Source organism: Pyxicephalus adspersus, chromosome 2 (assembly GCF_032062135.1).
Source record: "Pyxicephalus adspersus chromosome 2, UCB_Pads_2.0, whole genome shotgun sequence".
Classification (NCBI taxonomy): Eukaryota; Metazoa; Chordata; class Amphibia; order Anura; family Pyxicephalidae; genus Pyxicephalus; species Pyxicephalus adspersus.
The window spans coordinates 64,031,809-64,047,600 of NC_092859.1; the positions used below are offsets into that span (position 1 = coordinate 64,031,809).

The window sequence follows — 15,792 nt, forward strand, 5'->3', positions numbered from 1 at the left end:
AAAAAGCACAATCACAACCTCTATTTCACAGCAATTGTTTAAATATAGACAGGAATTGCGTTTACTGCTTATAGATAAGCAAGAAAGAGCTTTTCAACGTACAAGAACTATTTACTATGCACAAGGTAATAGAGCAAGTAAACTATTAGCGTCCAAAATAAATCTAAGCAATTGAGACATACGTTACCCATTATATTTCATCATAGATCTAAGAATCAGTTGTTTAATCATTTAGATTTGGCTATTGCATTTAGAGAATATTATCAAGAATTGTATAATCTTAAAGATGATCGGCATATTAACCAGCCTACTCAAAGTTTATTAGATTCCTTTTTGGATTCTATAAGTTTACCTAAACTTTTGGAGAAACAGACTGATATCCTTAACAGGTCGATCTCTCCTCAAGAGATAGAGAAAGTGATTCAAAGTTTACCTGTGCATAAATCCCCAGGATTCGATGGTTTTGCATCAGAATATTAAAAGACTTATAGGTCCTTGTTATCTTCATATCTGGCCACGGTTTATAGCCAAGCAATTTCAGTTGGTCACTTTCCTCCAGAGATGCTTAAGGCCATTATAGTTAATATTCCAAAAGAGGGGAAACCACCATCTCACCCTCAAAATTTTAGGCCTATATCACTTTTAAATATGGACCTTTAAAATTTTTGCTAAACCTATTGCATTACGACTTTAAGAATTTATACCCCACTTGGTTCATGGTGACCAAGAAGGATTTGTTAAAGGTCGTCAAGCTTCTGACGCCAACGTATGATTAATCTGCTTAAAATTGCAGAAATTTCTGGTGAACCGTCAGTCTTTCTCACGCTTGATGCAGAAAAAGCTTTTGATAGGGTGCACAGGGGTTATTTATGTGCAGTACTTAAGAAATTTCTGCATGGTACAGTCTTGTCAGCCATCATGGCCCTATATACTTATCCTTCTGCTCAGGTATATATATCGAATATGTTGTCTTCCTCTTTTAGTATAACTAATGCAACTCGCCAAGGTTGTCCCCTATCCCCTATTCTTTTCACATTAATTATGGAACCTTTTGCGCAGGCTATTAGAGACAACCAAAAGATCAAAGGTATACAAATGTTCACATATTATAGGATTATTTGCTGACAATGTGATTCTTACATTAATGGATCCACAGATTTCAATGGCAGCTTTATTGCAAGTATTTGGGGTCTTTGGATCTGTCAGCTATTACAAAATTAATTATTCTAAGTGTAATATTTTGCATGTAGGTGTACCTTTTGCATGTAGGTGTACAGGTACAATTATCTAGAGACTTCCCTTTTGTGTGGTCCAATGATAGTATCTTATATCTGGGTATTCACTTGATATGTCCGATAGCCAACATGGCTAAATGTAATTTTATACCGTTGATGGCATCAGTACAAAAAGATATTAGCAGTCTTTCAAAGACAGAATTGTCGTGGTTGGGACATATATCCTCTTTGCAATCTATAGTACATAAGTTTATATGGAATAGTAGGAAATCCCGTTTATCTCGCTTTTTCTTATTTTGTTCAAAAAAGGTTGGTGGAATAGGTGTGCCTTTTTTAATGGATTATTATCTGGCGTCATTGATGTATCAGCTGGAGCTATGTATAATACCTGAGGTAAATAAAAGATGGTTGGATATTGAAAAAACATATATTCCAAAAGGTAATTATTTGGCTTTTTTATTGGCAGATTCCTGTTCGACTATTGGACTATCTTTGCATTTACCTCCTATTGATGTCATGTTATACGCATGGAAAAAACTTAGAAGTGCAAAATGTATAGATATGGAATTAATTTCAATTCCAGTTCCATTGCAACTTTTTGAAATCCTTATACCACACTTAAACTTACAGTCCGTACCCAGTATAAACTGGGTTATCAATATATTACGGATTTACCGATATTTCATACTTTTCTGAACAAGTATAGAATGTTACAAATAACTCATTTATATAACTCACTTTCGACCAGAATAGTTTCTGTGCCCCCAATTTTTTGGAAAAGAAGTCAAAATACTAATCTATGTAAAGGAGGTATTTCCTTATATTACAATTTAATTCAGAATAAAAGTAATTGGATGAGACTGCACATTTTTTCTATATGCTCTCTCAAAATTGCATTTTGCTCTAGTTCTACGGCTTCTAAATGTATTTCCCACTGGGAAAACTACCAAAAAATTTTATTCCGTTGGTATAGAATGCCACATAGGCTTTCTAAGTTCATTTCAGAATATTCTCCTTTATGCTGGAGGAAATGTGGTGCGTTGGGCACCTATGTACATATGTTCTGGGAATGTAAAAATCTACATAGCTTCTGGAACTCCATTTTTGTATTAATATTTATGTTAACAGGATGACTGACTAGTCCTAATGGGGCATTAGCATTACTTAATCTGGGAAAAGACAGATTCCCACATATATATCGAGTTGTAGGAAACCCCTTTTTTATTGCAGCAGGACTTTCCATAGTTACTGGATGGAACCACTCCACGCCACATAATATGTCTGATGTAATGCAGAAGATCCATTCAAACTACCATTATGAACGTGCATTAGCGTACAGTAGATTTATCCACCATAAATTTTATGCTAATTGTAAATATTGGGAAAATTTCTACCTCCAATATGTAAATGAACATATAGCAATATTGTATAGGCTATCGATATTCTAACTGTTTTCAGTATTGATATGTGTTTGATATGCCATTGTATTTTATGGTGTTGTTTTTTTTTTATTCTTTCTTTTCTTTATGTTTGTTACTTACTCTTTTTGTTGTATTCTGTTAAAATTCAATAAAAATAATAAAAATTCAATAAAAAAGTTTAAAAAAAAATGTGGTATCACAGGGTGACGGTTGATCAACACGGTTGATTTTGAAGCGTATAAGAAGTTGTTAGAGTAATACAACATTAGGACATGTGATTGCTGATATTTACCGCATTTTTACATTTTGACTGTAAAAGTTGTGACAATTGTAAATTCTAAAAATTAAAAGTAGTAAGTAATTATCATAAGCTAATTTTACAAATATGGTGACAACTGTTATCTGACATGTATATGTTGTTTAGGGTAAACATCATGAATGTAGGAATAGTAAAAATAGGATAGTAATGCTCATAATGGAATTTTAGGTATTTAATAGAAAGGGTTTGAAGCTAATCATGTCAATAAGTCCTGGCTGTTTAGTTGCATGAAGGTTGGAAATCCATTTGCACTCAACCTGTACCAGTTTAGTGTTCAAAGATTCTCTTTTTACCCTCCCCAGCGGTAAGCCCCAGTATGACTCGAGGTAAAAAAAAACAAGCTAAAAGAGGTAACCCTGAGTCACACTCAGGGTAGTTAAAAAAGTAAAAAAAAAAAAACACCTGGTCCCATCAGCGTCCTCCAGTGTCCTGCTATACTCTGTCTGCATCCTTTTCCTTGATCTGTCCCCTGGTGAGTGCGCTGACGTTCCCCGGTAGTTCCCGGTGATGTTGGTACAGCCCTCGCTAGGGACGCGGCAGGAATTTCAAATTATTTTGTATTGCATTCAATATGTTGTATTGCATATTTAATATTCTGACTAAAAGCAGTACATTACAATTTTTTAAATGTAATTTTTTGTGACATGATTTTGTGTTTCAAACTTTATTATACTCATACTGTTATAATATAATGTACCACTTTTAGGTATATAAATCCAAACAGAAATGAACCGCCCAGGAGGTTAAAGGCACGTTTAGTTTTTCTGATATAAAAAGAACCGCATTAACATACAATGAGATATATAACTCCCTGGGTAGTGCAGCAGATACCGTGATTGGGGAGATGTACTTTGCCGTTTGGGAGTAGTGTACAGATGCCTTCCTGTACCCAGCGGCACTGAGCACAGTGTCCAGATCTGAAAGTGCCTTTGACTTCATTAGGTGGTTGAGTCGCTTGGAAGTGGCAGTTGGGCCCTAAGTGATGGAGACTTTTTGAACACAAATTGGGGTTTTTCTTCTACAAATTTCCACAAAGAGGGATCGTCACTAAGGATTATTCCAATGTTTCTGACATATCATCCAAAGTTGCTTGTGTTGGGAGTTAAATCTCGTAATTATTCTGGTTTGAGTATTTTTGTCAATAGCATTTTGTTTGATTTGTCTGTTGTCTCGAGTCTTTATCAGCCTTCTGATTTGCCATTTTCAGGATCTTTTTGGAATAACCTCTTTCCAAAAGTCATGATTGTAAAGCTTTGACTTCCTTTTGATAATCATCTTGGGTCGAACAATTCTTCTTCAATCTTAGACTGTTAATCATTTGACTATAAAGAAATTTATATCATGTTCATTCAAATCATGGGATGGTAGAGTAGCATTCAGTACTGTTATTTACAACATTATACCACCAATTTGATGTGTAAAAATTAACAACTAAAATGATTATGGTAAAAATAAATTTCATACTTTGGCTATGATCAATAATCATGATCATCAGGTTTTTACTTTTTGAGTCGTTATATATATGACAAGGGGACCACTCTATTCTGCAATATCCTATGCAATATATTTTTGCATGTTACTTCTATGTACAGTCAAGTAATGCGGCTCGCAGATCCCCTGAGGAAGCCATTTGGCGAAACGCGACGTTACCACTATTCTACCGCCTACAACTCTTACTAGAGAAGCCAGGGATTTACATGTCTAGTCTACAGGTCTCATACCCCACTGCTAGCTAATTGGGAAGAGACCATTCAATAATTTGTTTCTTCATGTTATTATTGATGAATTGTGTTTTTTATGAATTTGAATATAATTCACTGAATACACTACTTAATTGCCAAAAAAACAGCTTTTCTGTCTTCATTTATCTAGGTATAAGGGTAAGTATCAGTCCTAAATATTTATGGGTTAGCAATAAACCTCCTAATGGTAATAATGGTTCATATCTGAGGATGAGGAGATGGAAGCTTCCTGGTCGTTATTTGCAGCCAAACCAGTAGCAGCTGCCTGTGAGATCGTGGACCGCCTAAATAGTGCTGTGACAGTGCTGAGGAGGAGGAGGGAAGGAGGAATGATATGGAAATGAGTGATGGATGATGTATGAAAGGATAAGCAGAAGCGGGTTTCCTTAGGAACAGGATGGGGAGATGAGGGAAGGGGAGGTAGAGAAGTGATGGTAAACAGTAACCAGGTGTCGATGTGTGTGGACAAACAGAGAATAGCAACATAACAGCAGGATTGTAATCAGTACATAGATGAGTATGATATGCTATACAGGAGAATACATGTGAATACAAGGTAAGCTATATTGCTAACCCTTATATATTCAAGACTGATACTTATCCCTATACCTACATTGCTTTTTAATATCCTAATATAATTAGAGATATTCAACTGATTACTTTTATTATTCATGTGATACCTAAGTTTAAAATTTACAAAACTGTCATCCTAATTTTAAAATCAAATCCTTCACTAATCTATCACTATTTTATATCAGACCTTATAGGGTCCTCCCTATCCAGAATTGCTGGCCTGCAATAAGAAAAACCTCCTTTTTTCTCTCTCTGACTACAATATCTGAGAAAACTGGGCTAAAACCTTTGGGACAAGTAAGTTCCAAACCCTACATTATATGAATAATATATTATGGAAGTAATTTTTTTGACCCATATACTATTACTAGTTTACCCAACCCCTAAATAATCATAAATTTATGAATAACCTTACTTTAGGTACAGCACAGAACCAATCCTTTTCCACTGGACCTTCAATATACATCCAACTCAAAGCCTAAAGTTGTTTGTTTTTACTGTGACTCTTATTTGCTTTCATCTTCAAAATAGATATTTACCTTAGTTGTTGTATACATGACACCTACACATAATGCATACGGTGTTATACCATATTACTACATAGTAGGTTAGGTTGTAAAAAGCCATAAGTCCATTAAGTTCAACTACTAGGGAAAAAAACATATCCCAGATATAAAACCCTAAATTACATAGTTAGTCCAGAGAAAGGCAAAAAAAAATCCTGGTACAATATGCTTTACCAGGGGAAAAAAATTACTTCCTGATTCCATGAGGCAATCGGATGTTCCCTGCATCAACAGTCACTGTTATTTTTACTTTAAACCCTTAATACCCAGTTATGTTCTGTGCTTCTAGAAAAACATCCAGCTTTTTCTTAAAGCAATCTATAGTAGTTGCTGAAACTACTTCTTGAGGGAGCCGTTCCACATTTTCACAGACCTTACAGTGAAGAATCCTTTCCTTATCTGGAGCTTAAACTTCTTTTCCTCGTGACACAAAGAGTGCCCTCTTGTTCTTTGTAATGATCTCAAAGTGCATAATGGTGGAGAGTTTTCTATATGGACCGTTCATATATTCATACAGGGTGATCATATCCCCCCTTAAACGTCTCTTTACAAGGGAGAATAGATTCAGTTCAGCTAATCTCTCTTCATAGCTGAGCTCCTCCATACCATCCATGTTAGTTTAGTTGCCCTTCTCTGCAGTCTCTCCAATTCCACAATGTCCTATTTGTGAACTGGTGCCTAAAACTGGACTGCATATTCCAGATGTGGCCTGACCAATACTTTGTACAGGGGAAGGATTATGTCTCGATCTCTGCAGTCTATTCCTCTTTTAATACAAAAAAAAAGTACTTTGCTAGCTTTAGATATTGCAGCTTGGCATTGTATGCTGTTATTAAGTCTATGATCCACCAGAACCCCCAGATCCCTTTCCATTTCTGACTCCCCTAAATGTATTCCCCCTAGACAGTATGAAGCATACATGTTGTAAGCCCCCAAGTGCATAGCTTTACATTTAATTATCATAAATATCATTTCCCACTTGCCTGCCCAATCAAACCATACATCCAGGTCTGCTTGTAGATTATGGACATCCTGTATGGTCTTAATTCCATAGTTTGGTGTCATATGCAAACACTGAAATGGTACTTTTAATCCCAAACTGTATATCATTTATAAAGATAAATTAATCAAAAATTGGAAAAAGGAAGGGATTTTAAAGGCATAATTGATCCTTCTATTTTACTGACTAGTGCTATACAACAAAAAATGATTTACATTCATATTCTGTTGTCTAAAAACAACTTTAATAAAATAATATTTAAAAGATTTTTTTACAGACTTGTATTTGTGTTATCTTGATTACATTGACATATCAGACTTTTCCTCAACGGGTTTGGTGACTTTGGTCACTTCCTCAGGAGGAACATAAAGTCTGTTCTACAAATACAATGATACTCAATTAGAATCATACAAAATATATACATCCTCATTAGTATACAAATCAGCTTTTTATATTCATTGTTTTCTTACATATCCGTTTCGTTCAATGGAGTCAAGCCCCTTTCTGGATACTCCAGTATACACAGAGGGGGAGAAGGGGAAAAAACACGTGTGACATGCATCCACAGGCAGCTCTTAGTATTTGGCTTTGGCTTTGAAGACCCTTTTAACACAATAAATACTTCATATTTCTACATTCATTTACTAGTAGGCTTCTACATTATTGTGTGATACATTGCTATTAACCACCTGAGCGTTACACTGAGGTCTAGATTTCTGTACCAAAAGTGATCCACTGTTTTTCATGAAATTTTTTTTTTAAATTGTAGACTTTGATTCTGTATTTATTGGAGTTTGTTTTGAATTATTTTGTATTTGATTGGATACGGGAGTTTGTATCCAATCCAATACAAAATAAGACTTTCTGGATGAGCACTGGGGGACCAGGTAAGTAAGGATGGAAAAAATCTCGGGGTTAACCATCCTTGCAATTTTTTTTTGCCCGAACGAAGGTCGGGCCTAACGGCAAGGAGGTTAAACAAAATTTATTTCATAATTCCAATTTATTAGTAACACAATCAATTAATTAATTATTTGCGATTCAGGTGTCATAGGTGTCATGCTATATATTCAATCACTTAATGATCCCATCATCCATATATGCCACTAGTGATAAGTAAACCTCTAATTCATGATCATATTTCTCCATTTCAGTGATATATAGAAAACAAAAATAGCCACTGGTTCTATTATATATGATATATTCATAAAGATTTTTTCAATATTAACTATTTATTCACTGATAAGTCTTGTTTATTTTTAATTAGAAACAACCATATCTTCCAGTTTACATGAACATACCATACTTTCCAATTCCTCTTATAGATATAAAACATACCAGCAAGCATAACAAAGAGCTATATCGTTTCTAATCAGTCCATATTCAATCCCATTAGGATATTTTTTCTCTGAAGTTTCCACAGGAAGCTTCTACCAATCTGCCACTGCTTAATTAAAAAAAAAAAATCATAAGTCACACCATTATCACTTTAAGGAAGAGAACCACTTAAAATACACTCTAAAAGTGAGAACATATCCATGTGGGAGATGCACACATTGCTCATGGATACACAGTGAAAATGACAGTTTTCAACCACCTGTCAATATAAGGAGAAAACTCAATGGAACCATGGACTATTATACTGAAGGGGTCATATATATGGCCTTCTGCAATTGTTGACAGCTTTAGTTTGGAAAAACAAAGCGTTCCTTCCAAAGAAGAATTTATGAACACATTTACAAGATCATAAATGGGAAACTGATCACACCACTGAGCTTATAGGCATTGACCACAAATTTAATCTTAATGAGTTGCGATTTATAGCATTGGAAAGAATCTTCTCAGACCCTAGGGGAGGAAACTTTGACAAAATGATATTGCAAAAAGAAACAAAGTGGATATTCGATTTAAAAGCAAATAAGTATCCAGGAATAAATGAATGTCTGTCTTTTAAACCCTTTCTATAAACATTAAGTAGCATTAAATCAATATTCTCGTGCCACACCTGTGCCTTATGGATGGTGAAAGCGTGGCCGAGACATTCATCATAATGCAATCATGTTTTTGTTCCCCAAAATGATCCACTATCTCAGTCAATGACAAATGGATAATAAACTTTGACCTATGTGAAATTTAGAAACAAGTATATTAAACTGATATTTATGAGATATTGTAAAGAGAATTGGCAGTGTTCTGATATATGATGGCTGCTTCTTATATATACTGGTAGTGAACTTTTTGTTTGTTTTTCTACTTGATAAGTGGGGAATTTTAGAAAGGAATCCGCCTCCTCCACGGGGGGGACACCGACGTGCAACGAGAAAAACACATAAGGGAGAGAATGCCGGCAGTATTCCACTTGCCGGCTTCGGAGGAGAAGCACGCATATGCATTACACAGGTTAGTGCAAGGAAATAAGACACTTGATTTTCTAATGAAGAGAAAACTGGCTGGTTTACAACAAACACCAAACCCCTCGAGGAAAAATCTAATTTGTCAATGTAATCAAGATAACACAAATACAAGTCTGTGAAAAAATCTTTTAAATAATATTTTATTGAAGTTGTTTTTAGAACAGAATATGAATGGTAAATCAGTTTTTTGTTGTATAGCACTAGTCATTAAAATATGGGAACAATTAGGCCTATAAAGTCCCTTCCTCTTTCCAATTTTTGATTATTGTTCTTAGAAAAAATATGGGATGTGACATCGAGTAATCAGAGGGGATGCTTATTTTATTGTTTGTCATTTATAAAGATGTTAAACAGTAAAGGTCCCAAAACTGAACCCTGGGGTACACCACTAATAACCTTAGACCAGGGGTCGGCAAACTTTTGGGTGGGCTGGTGTACACTAGGCCAGACTCTAAATCCCGCCCCAATGGCTCCGCCCACCACCATGGAATGCCCCCTGAAGTGAAATCCCTCTTCTCCGTATGCATTGCGAAGCAGCATTTCCTATTCACCACGGCAGCAGAATATCAACGCCGGCCACGGTAAATAGGGGAGCAACAGCAAAGAGTTGGCACCAGAGCTCCGGCGCCTCCGGCTCTGGTAGTTCCTAACGCCTCCTGGCAGATCCGGCTGGATCCGGCTCTGGAGCCACGTGTTGCCGGCCGGCATTAGATTGGATTGTCCAGGGGGCGTTAGGCCGGAACGAACTACCTGCTAGGCCGTATCTGGCCTAAAGGCCGGAGTTTGCCGACCCCTGCCTTAGACCATTCAGAGTATGAATCATTAATTACAACTCTCTGGATGCGGTCTTTAAGCCAGTTCTCTATCCATTTACAGATTGACTTTTCCAAACCTATTGACCCTAACTTATATAGGCATACATATTACATACAGCATATAAACTGTCTGTGGGGTACCGTGTCAAATGCTTTAGCAAAGTCCAAGTACACTATGTTAACTGCTACTCCACTGTCTACCTGTTTTGTCCCACTCCTCTTTGCAGATCCTCTCCAAGTCAGTAGGGTTTTCGAGGCTGATGTTTGGCAACTCAAACCTTCAGCTCCCTCCACAGATTTTCAATGGGATTAAGGTCTGGAGACTGGCTAGACCACTCCAGGACCTTAATGTGCTTCTTCTTGAGCCACTCCTTTGTTGCCTTGGCCGTGTGTTTTGGGACATTGTCATGCTGGAATACCCATCCATGACCCATTTTCCATGCCCTGGCTGAGGGAAGGAGGTGCTCACCCAAGATTGGACGGTACATGGCCCCATCCATTGTCCCTTCAATGCGGGGAAGGTGTCCTGTCCCATTAGCAGAAAAACACCCCCAAAGCATAATGTGTCCACCTCTATGTTTGATGATGAGGATGGTGTTCTTGGGGTCATAGGCACCGTTCCTCCTCCTCCAAACGCGGGGAGTTGAGTTGATACCAAAGAGCTCAATTTTGGTCTCATCTGACCGCAACACTTTCACCCAGTTCTCCTCTGGATCATTCAGATGTTCATTAGCAAAATGCAAACGGGTCTGTACATGTGCTATCTTGAGCAGGGGGACCTTGCCGGCTCTGCAAGATTTCAGGCCTTCATAGCGCAGTCTGTTATCAATTGTTTTCTTGGTGACTATGATCCCATTGACAAGTTCCCCCGTGTAGTTCTGGGTAGCTTCGTCACTGTTCTGATGATTATTGCAACTCTACGAGGGGAGATATTGTATGGAGCCGCAGACCGGGGGAGTTTGACAGTTTTTTTGTGTTTCTTCCAATTACAAATTTTTGTGCCAACTGTTGTCACCTTCTCACCAAGCTGGTTGGCGATAGTCTTGTAGCCCAGTCCAGTCTTGTGTATGTCCACAATCTTGTCCCTGACATTCTTGAACAGCTCTTTGGTCTTGGCCCTGGTGGCTAGTTTGGAATCTGATTGATTGCGTCTGTGGATAGGTGTCCTTTATACAGGTACTGTAACAAGCTTGGATTTGGAGCACTTCCTTACAGAGGCTGCACCTTATCTCAGCTCGTTACCTGCATACACGAAAGACTCCAGGTAGCCTGAAATCTTGCTGGTTGATAGGGGATCAAATACTTATTTCACACATTACAATGCACATCAAGCTCAGACTTTTGAGCACTGGGTTTTTGAGGGTTCTTTTGTTATTATTCTGTCTCTCACATCTACAATAAATTTACCATTACAATTATAGACTGGTCATTTCTTTGTCAGAGGGCAAACTTACAAAATCAGCAGGGGATCAAATACTTCTTTCACTGTACCTGGTAATGACTTTGCTCCCTTTTTGAACATAGGAACCACATAAGTCTTATGCCAATCCATCGGTACCATGCCAGCGACTAAAGCGTTTCTAAAAATTAGAAATAATGGCTTTGAAATAACTGAGCTTAGCTCTTTGAGGACATGTGGATGTAATCCATCGGGTCCTGGTGCTTTGTCAACCATAATTTTTCCCAGCTGTTTCTCAATCATATCAATTCTGAGCCATTGTGACTCATTTAAGGCAGGGACATTGCTATTATGAATTTGGACTTGAGCTCTGCCATTTTCCTTCGTGTACACAGAGCTAAAAAAAGTGTTTAGTAAATCTGCCTTGTCTTTATACCCAGTTACCAACCTAGCGACATCCTTTAAGGCGCCTACATGCTCAGATCTAAACTTTTTGCTTTTATTATATTTAAAAAAAAATTGGGGGGGTTTGCCTTACTTTTCTTTGCAATCTGTCTTTCATTTTGAAGTTTTGCACAATTTATCTCTCTTTTATCTCTTTTTTCATCTTTTGTTATATTCTTGATAGTTTTCAAACGATGAAGGGTGATCCTTCATTTTTATGTTTTTGGAATGCCCTTTTCTTGTTCCTTATGGCTTTTTTAATATCAGCTGTGAGCCACATAGGTTTTAATTTTAGCCTCTTAAACTTATTACCCATTGGAATATATTTTTCAGTTTGCTTTTGTAGAACAGACTTGAAACATTCTCATTTCTGTTCAGTATTCATTGAGGACAATATTTTCTCCCATTCCTAGTCACAGAGAGCCGCCCTTATTAATGGAAAATTTACTCTCTTAAAATTAATTTTGTTTTATCTTTCCTGTTTATGCTTCAATTTTACAGCTTACATTAAATGAAATCATATTATGGTCACTCCTACCCAGATTCTCTTTTATATGCACATTTGTTATAAGCCCTGCATTGTTAGAAAGAACTAGGTCCAGCAGAGTATCATTTCTAGTTAGGGCTTCTATAAACTAGCTTCATACTTATTTCTGCACTAAATGCAATCCTACCTAGACTCATTCTGTCACAATATTTAAGCGCAACATAAATACATTACTTATATCACTTGAAAACCTGATTATAGAAATATATGGTAATGTTTGTATATATGTATTTACTTTTTTGCATAAAATGTAACCGTTCTCCGTTTTTCCCCTAAAAAAGCCCTTTGGCCAAACGTGTCAGGCTAAGAGGCATTACACGGTTATTTTTCATCTTTAACAAACGTTGGCTATGGTGATTTTAACCAGCCATACCACTTAAAATATATCTCTGTAAAGATTATTGTGATCAAACATACCCTGATGAATTAATCAGTGGCAATATCTCTGAAGGTGTCTTACAGTATTTGGAACCAAAATGTCAGAAAAAAATCCTTATCACTGCCCATCAACATGCCTTCTTTGCATAATAAATCCTGATGATATCTCTTACTGGTAAATTATACATTTGTATGACAATTGGTCTGGCAAACCTATATACAGCAAGCTGAAATGCACTGTGCATTCTGACACCTTTCAATCATATCCAGCATTTAGCTATCTGTACTACAGTACCTGATCTCTGAGACTGGATCACACAGGCTAGCATTATTCTGCCTTATCCTTCTGGGTGCATTTTTTGTAGGTACTAACCACTGCATACTAGGAACACCCCACAAGACCTACATTGTTGTAGAGCCCGTTGTCTTATTTTTACAATTTTGGCATTATCAAAGTCACCTATGCTATCCTGCTTCCAATAAAGTTTTTTGGGGAACTCACTGTTCACTTGCTGCCTAATAAATCCCAGCTCTGTCCAGGACCGTCATAGCATGATAATTAGTATCCTATATAAACCCGTTGTGTTTCATTGTTTTAGCTGTTGGGTGTAAATGTACCAGAACCTTAAAACATAGTTATGCTCTCCCTTTGTGTCATCAACTTTCTCTTAACAATTGTACTATTTTACCTTAACTTTGTTTTAGTTTGGTTGTAGCATGAAGCAAAGGAGGCAATGCATGTTTTTAGTGCCTCGATTTGCTGCAATGACTGATGAATACTTTTTTTTTTCTTTTCAACACATGGGCAAATTCAGCTTATTTTAATTTAACTGGAAATCTGGATTCCATGCATCAGAAAAGCATGAAGTTGGTAAATGGTGTTCAGCAGGAATAGCTTCCCATTCTTACACAAGCAATGTATCCAAAATAAATGTGGTATTAGGAAATAAAATCATGTTGCTTGTCTGTCAGTATTACGGGGGTGTTGGTATTGTAACATAAAAAGCCTCTTGCTTTATTGCTCTCAAATATGTTTAGTTTTGGGTTCTGAAGTAAAAGATAGAAAATGTTATTGTGGATTAAACTAATAATAACTAAAATTTGAGAAGATTGGCTTATTGAGTTTATCCCAAGACTAACTGTTAGCAGATGAGGATGGCTCTAAAGAGTGTGGTAAAATGGCAAGAAAAATAAATAGCATTAGGGACAAGGCAGCTATTCTATGCTATCTGTCTCAGCCTATTAATAGTCAGCTGCACCTGTGTGCCTAGTTTGAAAAGCCTCTGTGCTCTGGCTGTGCCCCAGTGGCTTTTACTTATTCATTAAAATAACCTATATTCAACTCCAGATGTGAATCTTGTGCTATGATTCTGCTGGTGACCGCTTTTCAGACTGTTACTGACAGGTGGGGAGCAGTGCTGAGTACCTTATTCACATTCCCATGATTCCCCGGCCAGACGATGCACACCACACTCCAGATCCTTTACATGTTAAACTGATTTATCTAAAAAGTACTCACTATGCTTTATGATGATTATTATTATGTTGCGAGGGGTGAGAAAACACATTTAGAAACTCACTCAGGCATGTTTTGCTTTGCCAGTCAGGTCTAATGCAGTTTATTATTCACACATTGTAAATTGACAGAATAATTGTCAAAGTGTCATGTGAATGTGCTTGCTTTACAGCAAAGGAAAAGCTGATGGGTTTCTTATTCGCCATTAACATTTATTTAAATACCAAGTCAGGCCTGAAAAATTTTTTTTTAACCAAACACAAAACCAGGGCATGTTTTACACAGATTATACTGCACTTTGGACCTAAATTTAAAGCAAACCCATCCACATTTATAAACTGTAAAACTTGAAGTCTTTGCTAAAATTAGGTATCATATGATGCCTTTTTCTATGCTTATAATTTCTTCTATGTAGCCCACTAATACTTGTTTCACTTTACTATGTGCTTTACTTCCCTGCCTTTAAAGACAACCTATGACCACCTGCTGTCAAAATCAGCCAGAGAAAAAGAGAAAGCAGGTAAATCCTCATGTAAAATGCAAGAGCTTACACAGGGTGGAGGTATCTCTCCCCACCCCCTTATGACAACATGGCACAAGCACCAGCACTGGTATAGAAGAGTAATGGGTGTGAGTCGCATGTTCCTGCATACCTGGAAGTACAGAGTATGTTCTTTTCTGCTGGTAGGTATACAGGGGGACACATAAACTCAGAAACAGTGTTGGTAGGGATAGGGGATATGAAACTGACAAATAAAACAACAATGTTACTTTGCTCTAAATGGTCTAGATTAACTAGAATACATTTGTCCTAAAGCATTTGTTAAACCTTTACAGATCTCCATATTATGCCCCTATTGAATGTGCAGCACAGCATAACATGTTGGTGCTATATAAATACAGTTTATAATAATTATGTAACTAAATTAGGAGCTTTGTAATCATATCAAGAAATTTCTCAACTTTTTCCCCACTGGAATACTCATCTGCTTGTCACATGTGTATTCAATGATATGTATAAAGAACAAGAGCAGTTTCAGTTAAAGATGAAGCATGAAGCAGATGCATAATATTAGTGTTACACTGGCAAGACCTAACTGCAAGACCTACACTGGCCTCACTTTATTTGAAACTCTTTAAGTCCACACAATTCTTTATTTTAGGATAGCAGTGCATGCCCATTAGTTTTGAAAAAAATAAATCCTGAATATGCTTATAGAGGGAGCACATTGATTTATATTCAGTGTTCCTTTTCAGCAGTAGTCAAGAAGTTAAAATTGTTTCTTGTTGACTTATATGGTATATACCATATACAATATGGTAACTACCGTATTTTTCGGACCATAAGACGCACTTTTTTTCCCCCTAAAGTGGGGGGAAAATCAGGGTGCGTCTTATGGTCTGAATGCATATTTTTTTACTT

General features: G+C 36.8%; 1 protein-coding gene across 3 annotated transcripts in view; it reads left to right on the forward strand.

Annotated features, from left to right (window-relative positions):
- Window positions 1-15,792, forward strand: part of ARHGAP26 (Rho GTPase activating protein 26) — a 405,537-nt gene that overhangs the window by 304,540 nt on the left and 85,205 nt on the right. Inside the window, exon 20 of one of the 3 annotated variants that reach the window (XR_011919418.1) lies at window positions 5,476-5,587. The exons of the other annotated variants lie outside the window; for them this stretch is intronic. The gene's annotated coding sequence lies outside the window, so the exon portion shown is untranslated. The remainder of the gene's footprint in view (window positions 1-5,475; window positions 5,588-15,792) is intronic. 3 annotated transcript variants of the gene reach the window in all.